A 12,285-nucleotide genomic window follows, 5' to 3' on the forward strand; every position below is an offset into this window, starting at 1 on the left:
TATAAATTTTTATATCTATATATATAAGGGTGCCCAGAAAAAATGACCCCCTGCTCCACAAGCAAAAAACGGTTTTTGGGTTATTTTAAGCATCTGTGTAAATTTTGAGCGAAATTGGTTGAGATTAACCCATTGATACCCGAGCCTAAAGTTGATGGAAAACACGTTTTTCATACAAAAATTACTTTTTTAAATCGCTAATAACTTTTCAGGGTCGAGTTTTACAGCTTCGGTATGTTCTACAAAGTTGTAGATCATTAAATTTTCAATGAGAATCTCACTTTAGGGAATATTTGGATGGAAGTAACGCACCCTGCAGACCAAACCGTAAGAAAATTGGGTTTTCCATACATTTTTTCAAATTTTCCCATACAAACTTCACCTCCGAGTATCAATGGGTAAATGTTGACCGATTTTGCTCATATTTGACCCAGAATCCTAAAATAGGTCAAGGAACAATCATCAGCTTGTGGAGCGAGGTTTTGAGAAAAAGTCCCATATTCTGGGCATATTTTATATATATATACAAAATTTCGATGGTTTTGTTCGAACGCGAATCAGTTGAACACGGAACGTCGGAACGAGGCGCTTTTTGTTGCGTTAGGTACGTGTAAGCCCAAGGAAGGTTCATATCCTAACAAATTGCCATTTTGACCACTCTGGGACCAATTCCAGAGCATCTGCATATTGTATGGGAAAATTTACGTAAAATCAAATTTTGATCACAGGAGGCTGATTAAGCAAAATAGCAAAAATCTTCAACAAACAAAAAAAGGTAGAACAAAGTTTGTCGGATAAGGCTTGTTTTTTATATTTATCTTTTTTGAAAAATATTTGTAGCGATCTTTACTTTTAATGTTATGAATTGTTTTATATTTTTAAAACCTTTTTTCAAACATAATATTATCCATAAAAAAACGGTTTTTTTTCGGTTGCATCTATTCTTCAACGTTTTTTTCATGTTCCTTATAAAAGATAAACTTCAATTTGAAGAAAACTTCCGTTTAAAATTTTAAATCAGTTTTGTTTTGCTCATTTAAAAAAACCAATTCAAGTTTTCTCATATTTTCACATTTTTACGGGATGGAAAAGTTTATTTTCTTGTGTCTTTTTTCAATTAAATAATTGAGTATGACAAATAATAATCCAGAGTATGGCCTTTGCAAATCTTATTCAAAATTTATGTCCTTCTCCCCCCTTCTCAGCCCAAAAAATCAGGGGGCAAAAGATTTTTTTTTCAAATAACTTCAATATTTTAACTAAATTTTGAGTGTTATCAGTTTACCCATTTCAGAATGCATTCCACTATGTTTATTATTATTTTCAACATGTTCAAGTCTGTTTAATTTTTTTTGCATTTTTTGTGAAATTCCGTTGTACAGCGCTGCAAAAAGAGACATAAACTTCAATAAATATTTGCAATTTCTGAAATTGATTGAAATGCATTCAAAACGTCGATATTTATGATACAAAATATACAAAAAGAAAATCCAAATAATTTAAAATAATCCAAAATTGTATAACTCTCTTGTTCTGTTTGTTAGATTTTCAATGTTGGTCCAAACTTTTTTGATTTTTTCTGATCTTTTTTATTAAAATAAATTTTAAATTCTAGTTAAAAGTTTGCAATTAGATAAAAAGTTTATAATATTCCTATCTGTAAAAAAATAAAAATAAAAATAAACACCTTAAAATCAATTGAATAACTTTTTAAATGAAATTAAAAATTTTAGGCAGAAAATCTAGATTTGTCCCCTGATTTTATAGGAAATATTAGATGGAAGGGAAAAGGAGAACAATTACTTTAAATTGAACTTGAATTGGCCTTAGTTTAACTTAACCCTCTACAACGCAACGCTAAACCAAATTTCCAATTTTTGCTTTTTAGGTGTTTTTGAAACCGCCTTGAGTCAGGGGTATTAAAAAACACCCAAAAAGCAAAAACTGACAATTTGGTGTATTGGACCTTTTTTTTAAAAAAAAAAACTCCAGAGTTTTACAAAATAATTTGTTAAAAAAGTGAAAATTGTATGTAGTTAGGAGCGATTACTTAACCTGCCAAACATACGATAATTTCCCCTATGTAGAAAGTTTTGTTTTTCCCAGATGTCTACAAGTTGTTCCCTTTCAGGTCTCAATTTTCAAAAAATATGTTTTTGGTTACTGATGGGAAAACGCTTTCAATGACCTAACGAAAATTATAGACTAGTTTTGGAAATTTTGATATTTGACTGCCCATCAATAAAAGTGAACAAAATAATTCTTAAGATATTAAAAACTGACTAAAAATTATGGATAATAGCAGACAGGCAAAACATAATTATAGATGGATGTAAAATAGGCTTAAAAATAGTAATGTAAAACAAAAAAATCAAGATAAGTGCATAATAAACATACTAAACATAATTAAAGAAAACGAAAAACAAGAGAAGTAGGTTGTTCAAAAAATTAAAAACAGATCGATATAGAATTCGAGCAGTAGAGTGTTAGTTTACAATAATTTGTTTTGTTTTATTTGACAGCAAATTTATTAGAAAATCTTCTTAGCGCTACCATATTTTACTAAATTAATTATGAATTTCAGCGAATATATTTTAAAGTGTTAAATTTTTTCTTCCGCCACTGTACGGTCGGTGTCTTTCGAGTACACTCTCAGCAAAGTACCAACCATCGGCGAGAGTGAGAGGGAGAGTGCGCGAGCGAGAGAGAGCGATGGAAACACTACACCATACACTCGTTTTACGACGCACTTACACACTTAATTGGCCTATATCGACGACGACTAGCGACGGCGGCGCACGCCAGGGCAGCAGCTGTGCCGAACCTTAACATTGCATCGAGCACGAGCAAAGCGACGAGAGACTATACGACCAAGACACACATTGTTCTCTTGTGTTTTTTTTTCTTATTTTATTTTATATTTTTTCTGCCTTCGGGGGGACTCTAAATATTTGGATGGTGTGTGGTGGTGTGACACTCTGTCGTAGACGGAATTACACACTTGGGGAGTGTATGCAAATTGTTGTTTGTTGGGTTTGGAGGTGTTTTGCTATAGTTTCTTTAATTTTGTTTATAAAGTTGTACAATAAAGCATTACAACAAAACAAAAAGTCATTGCATATTTTGAAAACCTATTGCTAGAATGAATTTACAAATTGATTTGGTATCTTCGGAAAAGTTTTATGTTTAGAAACTAATTCTTACAAGAATATGTAGGTCAAATTATTCAGTGTAAATTGATTTTTTTCACTGCAATTATTAACACTAACACAAACTTCTAGTCAACACAGATAGAAACAAAAAAAAGATCTCCCAGTTTTTGCTTGCTTCTTACTCCCTTATATTTACAATGAGAAAATTGCCTGAGTCTCCGGTTGGGTGGCTGCAAAGATTGTTGTCTACTGCTCTTTTTTCCTGTTGTTTTTTCTACATTTGTGTGTGTTTCAGTGTATTTTTCTAGACTTTCAGGAATGGTTTATGTTATGGGGTAAGCAAAAGAGAAGACAAACGTGATTTTGCTCTGCTTGCGTTAAATTGCAAGTAAATTTACACTTCCAAATTCTGATGACATTTTGATTTTTTTTTTAATTTGAAGTGAATTGATACTGGTTTTGTTAAAAAAAATTAAAGTGAAGTAGGAACAATAGCAATGCTACAAAATAGTTCAAAAACATTTTTATAGCATTATAAAATAATGTATTGATGGGTTGACGAAAAAGTTTTATCCGAAGGTTTGTATGGTACTTCGGATAATGGAATCATGAACAAAGATTTTTTTTCTTGCTCTGCGTTCTGCGATCTCATTTTAGTGAAATTCAAAATGAACCAAAATGCCTGTAAATTTGATAAATACATTTTTTCAATATTTCATCACCGCCATTTTGGATAAAAAAAATCTAATTAACTTTAGAGTAGTTTAGGAAAAAAAATAAGACAGCGAAAAAAAAAATGTTTTTTGGTGGTCCGATTATCCAATTTTTCGATCATCCAATGTGAAATTTTGCCAAGGCCTTCGGATAATCGAGTCTGGACTGTATTATGAACTAGCCCAAATTTTGTGAAGCTGTTCATACCATAGGCAAACGCAAGAATCCTGATGTTCTTCCAAATCGGACAGATCCAGATTGTATTTACTCTGTCTACAGGTAGGGATATCACAGTTTGAAGATGTAGTTTTTATAATAATAATAATTGAAATTACGGGAAAAAAATGTTTTAAAAAACATTATACACCTGTCCAGTTGTTTTGCCATTAATTTTCAAAATACCTAAGTTTTGACGAAATTTTTTTTTCCGAAAAACAAAAACTTTAAGGTGCTTGGATGGGGATTTCATAAACATTCAAAACATTTTTAAACAAGCCCAAACATGCTCAATATGATTATCAATGCAGAAAATGCATGTTTAGATTGTTTTCAATTGATTAGTCTTCTATTTTCATGGAAACGTTGAAGTTTTCTGGAAAAAATTTTTTTTTGCCTCCTGATTTTTCAGACCAATTTTGAAAGGGGACATAAACTTTGAAAAATATTTGCAACGGCCTAAATAACTAAAAAAAATCTTAAGACTAGAAAAACGTTTTTAACCAAAACATATTTTTAGGTGACTATGACTATCAACGTCTTCGTAAATTTATTTTCAATTGAAAATATGATTTTATATCTAAAAAAAAAGTTTACAGACTTTTTCCACATTTTTGATTATTTATATTTTTTTTCTAAAAATTGGCAACATTGTTAAATGAATTTTTGCCAATTTGTGTTATTGCTCAAATTCTGGAATTTTTTGTCATCCAATACATTTAAAAAATGAGATTGAATTAATTTTAAAGGATTTAGTTTTTTTGTATGAAAATCGAATAAAAAGTTAGGTGATTTTTTTAGAGTGCAACTATTTTTTTCTGAGAAGGCAAAATGCCTTTTTTGGTACATACAAAGTTTTATCCATATAAAATATACATTAAAAAAACTTGCTATCAATCCAATTTTTGAGATCGTTGCTCAACCATTGTAATTAAAGTTCCTCTAAATGCCCACTTTGCAATTCTCTGCACAATTTCGACCATTTTTATTTTTTGTGTTTTTTTACATGGCACAACTTTTGTCGGGGCCACGGAAAAAAATTGTGATTTTTTTTATTAACTTTTTTTTTACAAAAAATCTATTTCCAAACATCCGTATTTTTTTAATATTTGTAAAGTACTTTACGATTGCAAGTACAAGATTTAACTTTTATAAACAAAAATCACCCCCCCCCCCCTCCCCTCTTCCCCTTCAAAGTTGGAGGGCAAAATTGTTTTTACAAAAAACTTCATAATTTCAATGGAAATTTAAGTGCAATCAGCTGCGTTGAAAAGCATTTTTAGCATCCTTTGATCTTTGAAAATTTTCAATGTTAAGTATCGCAAAACCGTGCTGTAGGGGTAAGCGTGATTGCCTCTCACCCAGTCGGCCTGGGTTCGATCCCAGACGGTCCCGGTGGCATTTTTCGAGACGAGGTTTGTCTGATCACGCCTTTCGTCGGACGGGAAGTAAATGTTGGCCCCGGACTGACCTGAAGGTTAGGTCATTAGCTCAGTCCAGGTGTAGGAGTCGTCTCCCTGGGTCCTGTCTCGGTGGAGTCGCTTGTAGGCAGTTGGACTAACAATCCAAAGGTCCTCAGTTCGAATCCCGGGATGGATGGAAGCTAAGGTGTAAAAAGAGGTTTGCAATTGCCTCAACAATCAAGCCTTCGAACACCTAGTTTCGAGTAGGAATCTCGTAATCGAGAACGCCAAGGCAATGCTGTAGAGCGAATAATTTGATTTGATTTTTTTTTGCATCGCAAAAAGTTTTTTTTCGCTCAAATTTTTAGTTTTAGTCAACTCTTACTTTTTTTTCGAAAACTAATTTTTTTAAAACAACTGAACTAGTGTAATATGCATTTTAAATCACTTTTTGCATTCAAATATTGAGTCTATGGCTTGTTATTTAAATTTTTATATATATTTTTTTTATTCTTTTGCCCCCCTCCCCCCACGGCCAGATCCGAGGGACACAAAAATATTTGCATCGGCCTAAACAGCTTTAAAGATGCGGGGCCTAGATTAGGTCCCCTAAAACTTATAAAAATAAATAAATAAAAACAAAAAAATGACTGTTGTGGATTACATTATTTTAAAAGGTTAGGTTGTTTTCATAACAAAAAAAAAAAGCCGTATTAGCGGATTTTAGCCCGATCACTTTTAATAATCAGTGTTTCTCGTTGTTATTTCAAACAATTAGTTTTGATCTTACAGATATTGTTTTCCAACTGCACCCAAACCAATGATTGCTGCAAAGCGATGTCACTTAAAGGAAATGACATTGAATTGCAGCAGTACTGAAATGAATGATAAGATTCCAGAGAGTCACTGCAAGAGGGCAAAAAAATGAGAGTCCAAACGGTGTAGAGCGAATGTTTGCGGCCTGCCTCTCAACTACAAACAAGCTGTCGTGGCACAGTGGTATAGAGATAGACTCTCAACCAAAGTTCTATGGTTCAAATCTCGTCGTTCGTTTATTTTTTTATTTTCTTACATCAAATTGCAGAGCTACTTTCAAATTTGTCAGGGGAAAGGAAAGAAAATAGAAGACAATACAAGACAAGAGACAGGATAAATCGAATTAGGGAAATTCGTTGACTTTTTCGCCCTACTCACCCTAGTTTATGGAAATGTTCATAAATATTACAGCTTCAAAGTTTCAGAAATAATCCTTGAAAATTCAATCTAGTTTTAGGGCTTAATAAATTAAAGGCAACAATCAAATAGCTTGAAGATCTCTAAAATTACGATTTGATTCGGCGTCTTCCCGGAAGCCAACAGCCACTGCCCATCGAAAACCTAATTTCGCTCTCACGCGGGGGAGTCCATTGTCGGTGTGCTAATGGCAATTAGACAAGACACTGCGATAGTACTGAACCACTCGACAGTGTCACTATACGGAGCACTGCTGCTGTGACTCTGTAATCGATATCTCTGGAAATTAAATTCCACTCGCTCTACGGCCAGACCCCGGGAGCTTCGGACCGTGTGGACTCCGGACTGTCTCCGGAGGGACGGTCCGGACCTAGGCCATGGGGGGCTTCATTGAGAGAGGCGACGCTTTTTTTTTTCTTTTTTTGGGTGAAATTGCTTCTTCGCCAACAACAGCAACAAAAAAAACGAAGCTTCACATACTAGGTGGTGCCATTCCGATGGGTCGGACGAACGTGGTGTACAGTTATGGTGCGGTTTTGCATGCCAAGTGACACGTCGGTGGCTGGAAATGGCCAAACTGCCACACTCTGTTTCTGCTGCTCAGAAATAGACAGAGGGAATAGATAGTGGTGCTGCTGCTGAGAAAGAGTACACGATAAAAATAGTGACATCCGGCAGAAGAAATGATTCCCCGATAGCTCTCCAATTGAATTATGAATCACATCATTGGTATCGGTAGCAGGTTGATATCAATTCGAGAACCTTCGCCCATGAGTGGCACTAACCTTTGTTTACCATTATACTTTCAATTAATTAAACATGTTTGGAGGTCAAACGAAAAAAACAGGGCAGAATTAGCGATTTTGTAGAACAAAATTTCCCCTTTTTTGATTTGAAATCTTGAAAAAATCACAAATCGAATTGGGTTTCTGATGCCTCCCGAGCTGCGATGATATGAGATGGGTTGCCGTGCCATCGCTCAACGATGACGTTGGAAGGACTTCTTTAATCAATCAAATAAAAAAAATACTCTATTATTTTTGGGTTTTATATTTGTATTATCATAATTATTAAACTGCACTAAACCCCAGAAACTTGGAGAATCTGAAGTTGATCTTGAGTGATCTAGGATCAAAAAAAAAAGTTTCGTCCAAATCTCTTCAAAACAAGAAGAATAAACAAAACATGCCAGTAAGAAGAAAAGTCACAAAACTTGCTTGCCGTTGGTCGCAGCACCAAACACGCATTTGGGGGACCCACGAAGCAACTTTGTTGTTGTTACTCTTGTCTTTCTACTTCTTTTTGTCAGCCGTGGTCTTGGATTAGTCAAACCGTGGGTCTCAAGAGTTCGCGAGTTGGTGCGCGCGAGCACGCGCAGAGTCAGGGTCCGAAAGTGAAAGTTGGGGAGAGCGCCTTTTTTACGAGCTCTGGCGGCTCGCGATAGAAAAGTTTATCTCGCGGAAGGAATGGACTTGGCGTTTTTTTTTCGGAATGCAAAGCCAACAGATTGGGGGATTAGTTTGGAAGAGGGAGGGGGGACACTTTTGGTGGATCAGGAAAGAAATTTGTAATTTGGGAACGTTGCAGCGAATTTCTCTTGGAGGTTAAAGCGAATTTCAAAGATTTTTTTGTTTACCTTTTGAAAACTACATGAATTCTAATTTAGTAATGGAGGACTGAAATAATAATATAAACAAGTTTGGCTAGAATTCACAAATATATTTTATTTATTTTATGTTACATTTTTTTAATGCTTCGATCGTTTTTTATCTTTCGAAACCCGTTAAAAGAATAGAAAATCGAACCGATATTTTCAAACATGTCGTTAGTTGAAAATTTAGGGCTAATGTGATGACTATGAGAAAAACTCTTTGCAGTCCAGACTCGTTGTTGTCTTTTGTGGATTGTGTTATTTTTTATTGTCAAGCTTAAATATAACTCCTAAACTAAGCTAAAGTGATTAAGAATTTTTGAATCGATGATAAAATATTGAACAAAGTTTTTTGTTCATGATTAGATTATCCGAAGTCCCATACAACCTACGGATAATCGAAAATCGGATAATCGAGTCTGGACTGTATTTACAAAATTTAAACTTGGAGAAGAAATATCTCAGAAATCATAGTCCGATCAACTAAGTTTTAAAAGAAAACTTTTAAAAATAATTAAATTTAAACCCTGATTTTATTTTTTTAATCAATTTTGCAATAACAATAACTAGACATCTATGAATTTATGAAAAAATAAACAACTGTAGAAACAAAAAAAAATCAGCAATTTTAGGAACTTTTTAGAAAAAATTCAAAAATAGTTCTTATTTTTTCCAGATGTCAACTACTTTAAAACAGCTCATTTCAAAATATTTGAATAAAGATTGATAATTTGATTTTCCATCTTAAGTTTAATTTCACAATTTGTGGTCAATATTTTACAAAAATTTTCTTCAAAAAATCAAAAATGCTGGGAAAAACTTATTATGCCTAATGTTGATTTGATTTGATTTGATGTGTTAACCAACAGGGCCACAAGGATGACCTATGTAGCGGTTGCCAAGAATTACAGTGGCTCAGACTTAAAGGGAGCATCTTCAAATTACTGCCGTATGTAGGGCCAAAAGGGGATGGTTGGACGCGAACAAGCAAAATCACTCACGGTGTCCTCAGGGAGAGAGAATCTCCTTCCGACAGTAACCTCCAATAACTCCGAAAAAAGTCTGACAAAGCAAAACAAAAAAAAAACAACTTTCTAAACAAAAAAGAATTTCAGCAATTTTAGGAACTTTTTAGAAAGAATTTAAAAATAGTTCTTAATTTTTTCCAGATGTCAATTTCTTTAATACGGCTCATTTCATAATATTTGAATAAAGATTGATAATTTAATTTTCCATCTTAAGTTTAATTTCAAAATTTGTGGTCAATATATTACAACAATTTTCTTCAAAAAATCAAAAATGTAGAGAAAAAACTAATGATGCCCAATGGTTTCAATAAAATAAGTCAATAACAACTATTTTTCCATGTTTTTGTTTTGTTTTTTTTTCTTGTTTTTAATATCAAATTCGAGTTTTTCGAACCCATATTAGTCAAATATCGGTCTTTTTTAATTTTAATTTTTGTATTTTTTAATCCGACTAAAACTTTTTTGGTGCCTTCGGTACGCCCAAAGAAGCCATTTTGCATCATTAGTTTGTCCATAAAAATTTCCATACAAATTTGGCAGCTGCCCATACACAAATTATATATGAAAATTCAAAATCTGTATCTTTTGAAGGAATTTTTTGATCGATTTGGTGTCTTCGGCAAAGTTGTAGGTATGGATAAGGACTACACTGAAAAAAAAAATGATACACGGTAAAACATTTTTTGGTGATTTTTAATTTCACTTTTTGTTACTTGATTTGCCAAAAAACTGGTTTTATTTTTTGTATTTTCGGATATATTTTAGGGAACATCAAATTCAGACATTTCCAGAATAACATTTTGGACTAAGGTATGAATTTTTGAATCAATACTGATTAAAAAAACGAAATTTTCAATTTCATTTTTCGAAGTAAAATCCAATTATTTTCAGGGAAATTTTTTGATAATAGTTGTAGTTATTCATATTTTAAAATCAGTGCCCATGTTTGCCCACTTAAAAAAATATATTTTTGGTAAGCTAAGAAATTCTCTATATTTTACTTTTTTGAACTTTGTTGATGCGACCCCTAGTTGCTGAAATATTGCCATGAATCATTGCAATCAACAGGAAAATTGATGTTTTCTAAGTCTCATCAAAACAACCAACCATTTTCTATTGTCGATATCTCAGCAACTAATGGTCCGATTTTCAATGTTCAAATATTAAACATTCGTGAAATTTTTCGATCTATTCGAAAAACAATTGCAACTGTTTTTAAATCAAGACTAACATTTCAAAAAAGCCAAACTATCAATATTATTATTAGTTTATTTTACTGATGTAAAATGTATTTCGCATGCAAAATGCTTATCAAAATCCTCCCATTGAGAAACAGAGTTCATTCTTTTGTTGTTTCAAAAAAAATCAAACACGAAGAATTTTGAGCTCCTGCCAGAACAAATTCGCGAAACGGAAATTGTGCAAACATCGTTGCTTTTTACACAGCAAACGCACACAACCAAAAACAGAGGAAAGAGGAAAAAAAAGTAATCGGTAGTAAACCCCCCCCTTTGCAATTCCTGGCAGACACAAAAATGTCAGTGTATTTGGCTGTGTGTATGTGTTGTGTCGGCCCCCGTAATGTTTGCTTTTTTCAATCAGCAAAGAAAAACATGCTCGAATGGTTTTGCGGTACCGCGTTGAGTGAGGGTGAGGGTGGTGGGTGGTTGGGGTGTGATGATGATGATAATGGGTGGCGGCGGCAGGGGGCAGGCTTTACAACGTCAGTAATGTCGAGATCGTCGTCATCAGTCGGTGGTCGGTTGTCGCTTGTCGGAAGGAATCTCCCTCTCTCCCAAACCTGGCTACTCTTCTTCAGTATTCTCAGGGGAAACTTTCTCTCGCTCTGTCTCGCACACCAATACCTACACATTTACGCACACGGTTTTGCTCATTGCCGATGCTTCATTGTTGTTTCCTCACAGCTGAGCGCAGGGAAATTCTTTCACTCTGCTGCTAGTATGCGTGTGCTGGTATTTGTGTGATGGCATGCGAAGATTCGCAAAAGGGTAAAAGAGATCAGGAAACGTGAATGGTTGCCGACAAAGTTCATTCTCTCTCGCGAAAGAAAGTTTTGATGAATGAACGTGGTGGCCCCATCATACAGAGGCAACAAATTCGAGCAGTTCAATTTAGTTGACAAGAAACCTCAGTGTTGCCATCAAACTGGTTATTGGCTAAAATATTAATTTATTTTTTTAAATGTTTTAGCCCAATTAGAAAAATCGGTGAACAGCTTAATTTAATGGAAATATGCGTATTTACAATCAACTGCTAACAATTAATAATTGCTTTGCTTGATAATAATGTCTGATGATTAAGCCAAAATTATTCATATTTTTGTAAAATGCCAATTTACAGCCAATTTGTCGATTTGTTGCAAATAAGAAATGGCAACTTTTGACTTGACTGAAAATCAGGGTGGTTCGTGAGTAGGATTTTATATTTTTGGTATTTTTTGGGTTTTTTGTCTTCTAAAAAGTTGTTGAGCTTGTCAATCTATGCAATTTAGAGAAAATTAGAAAAGTCTGTTTGGACTTTAAACTCAAATATCTTGAAAAGTACATGCCAAATAGCACTACAAGCGCTGAAAAAAAATCCAAAGATTTTTTCATTTAAGCTTGAGATATCTTAGTTTGAAAATATATAATTTTCAAGGGTTAAGTGTGTGAGACCTCCCTAATCAAATTGCAAAATAGTCAAACTTTATGTTTTCTATGTAAATTTGCCAGCCAAGCTGAAATTTAAAAATGTACACCCAAAGTTAAAGAACGAGAGGATAGTCCTCACGAAAAGAAACCTAAGAAAAGTGCTATTTTGCGAGAGTATAGTTCTCTCGCGTGTTCATTCGTTCATTGGAACAGTTCATCCTATTGAGTGGCTTATAT

Source organism: Culex pipiens, chromosome 3 (assembly GCF_016801865.2).
Source record: "Culex pipiens pallens isolate TS chromosome 3, TS_CPP_V2, whole genome shotgun sequence".
NCBI classification, from domain to species: domain Eukaryota; kingdom Metazoa; phylum Arthropoda; class Insecta; order Diptera; family Culicidae; genus Culex; species Culex pipiens.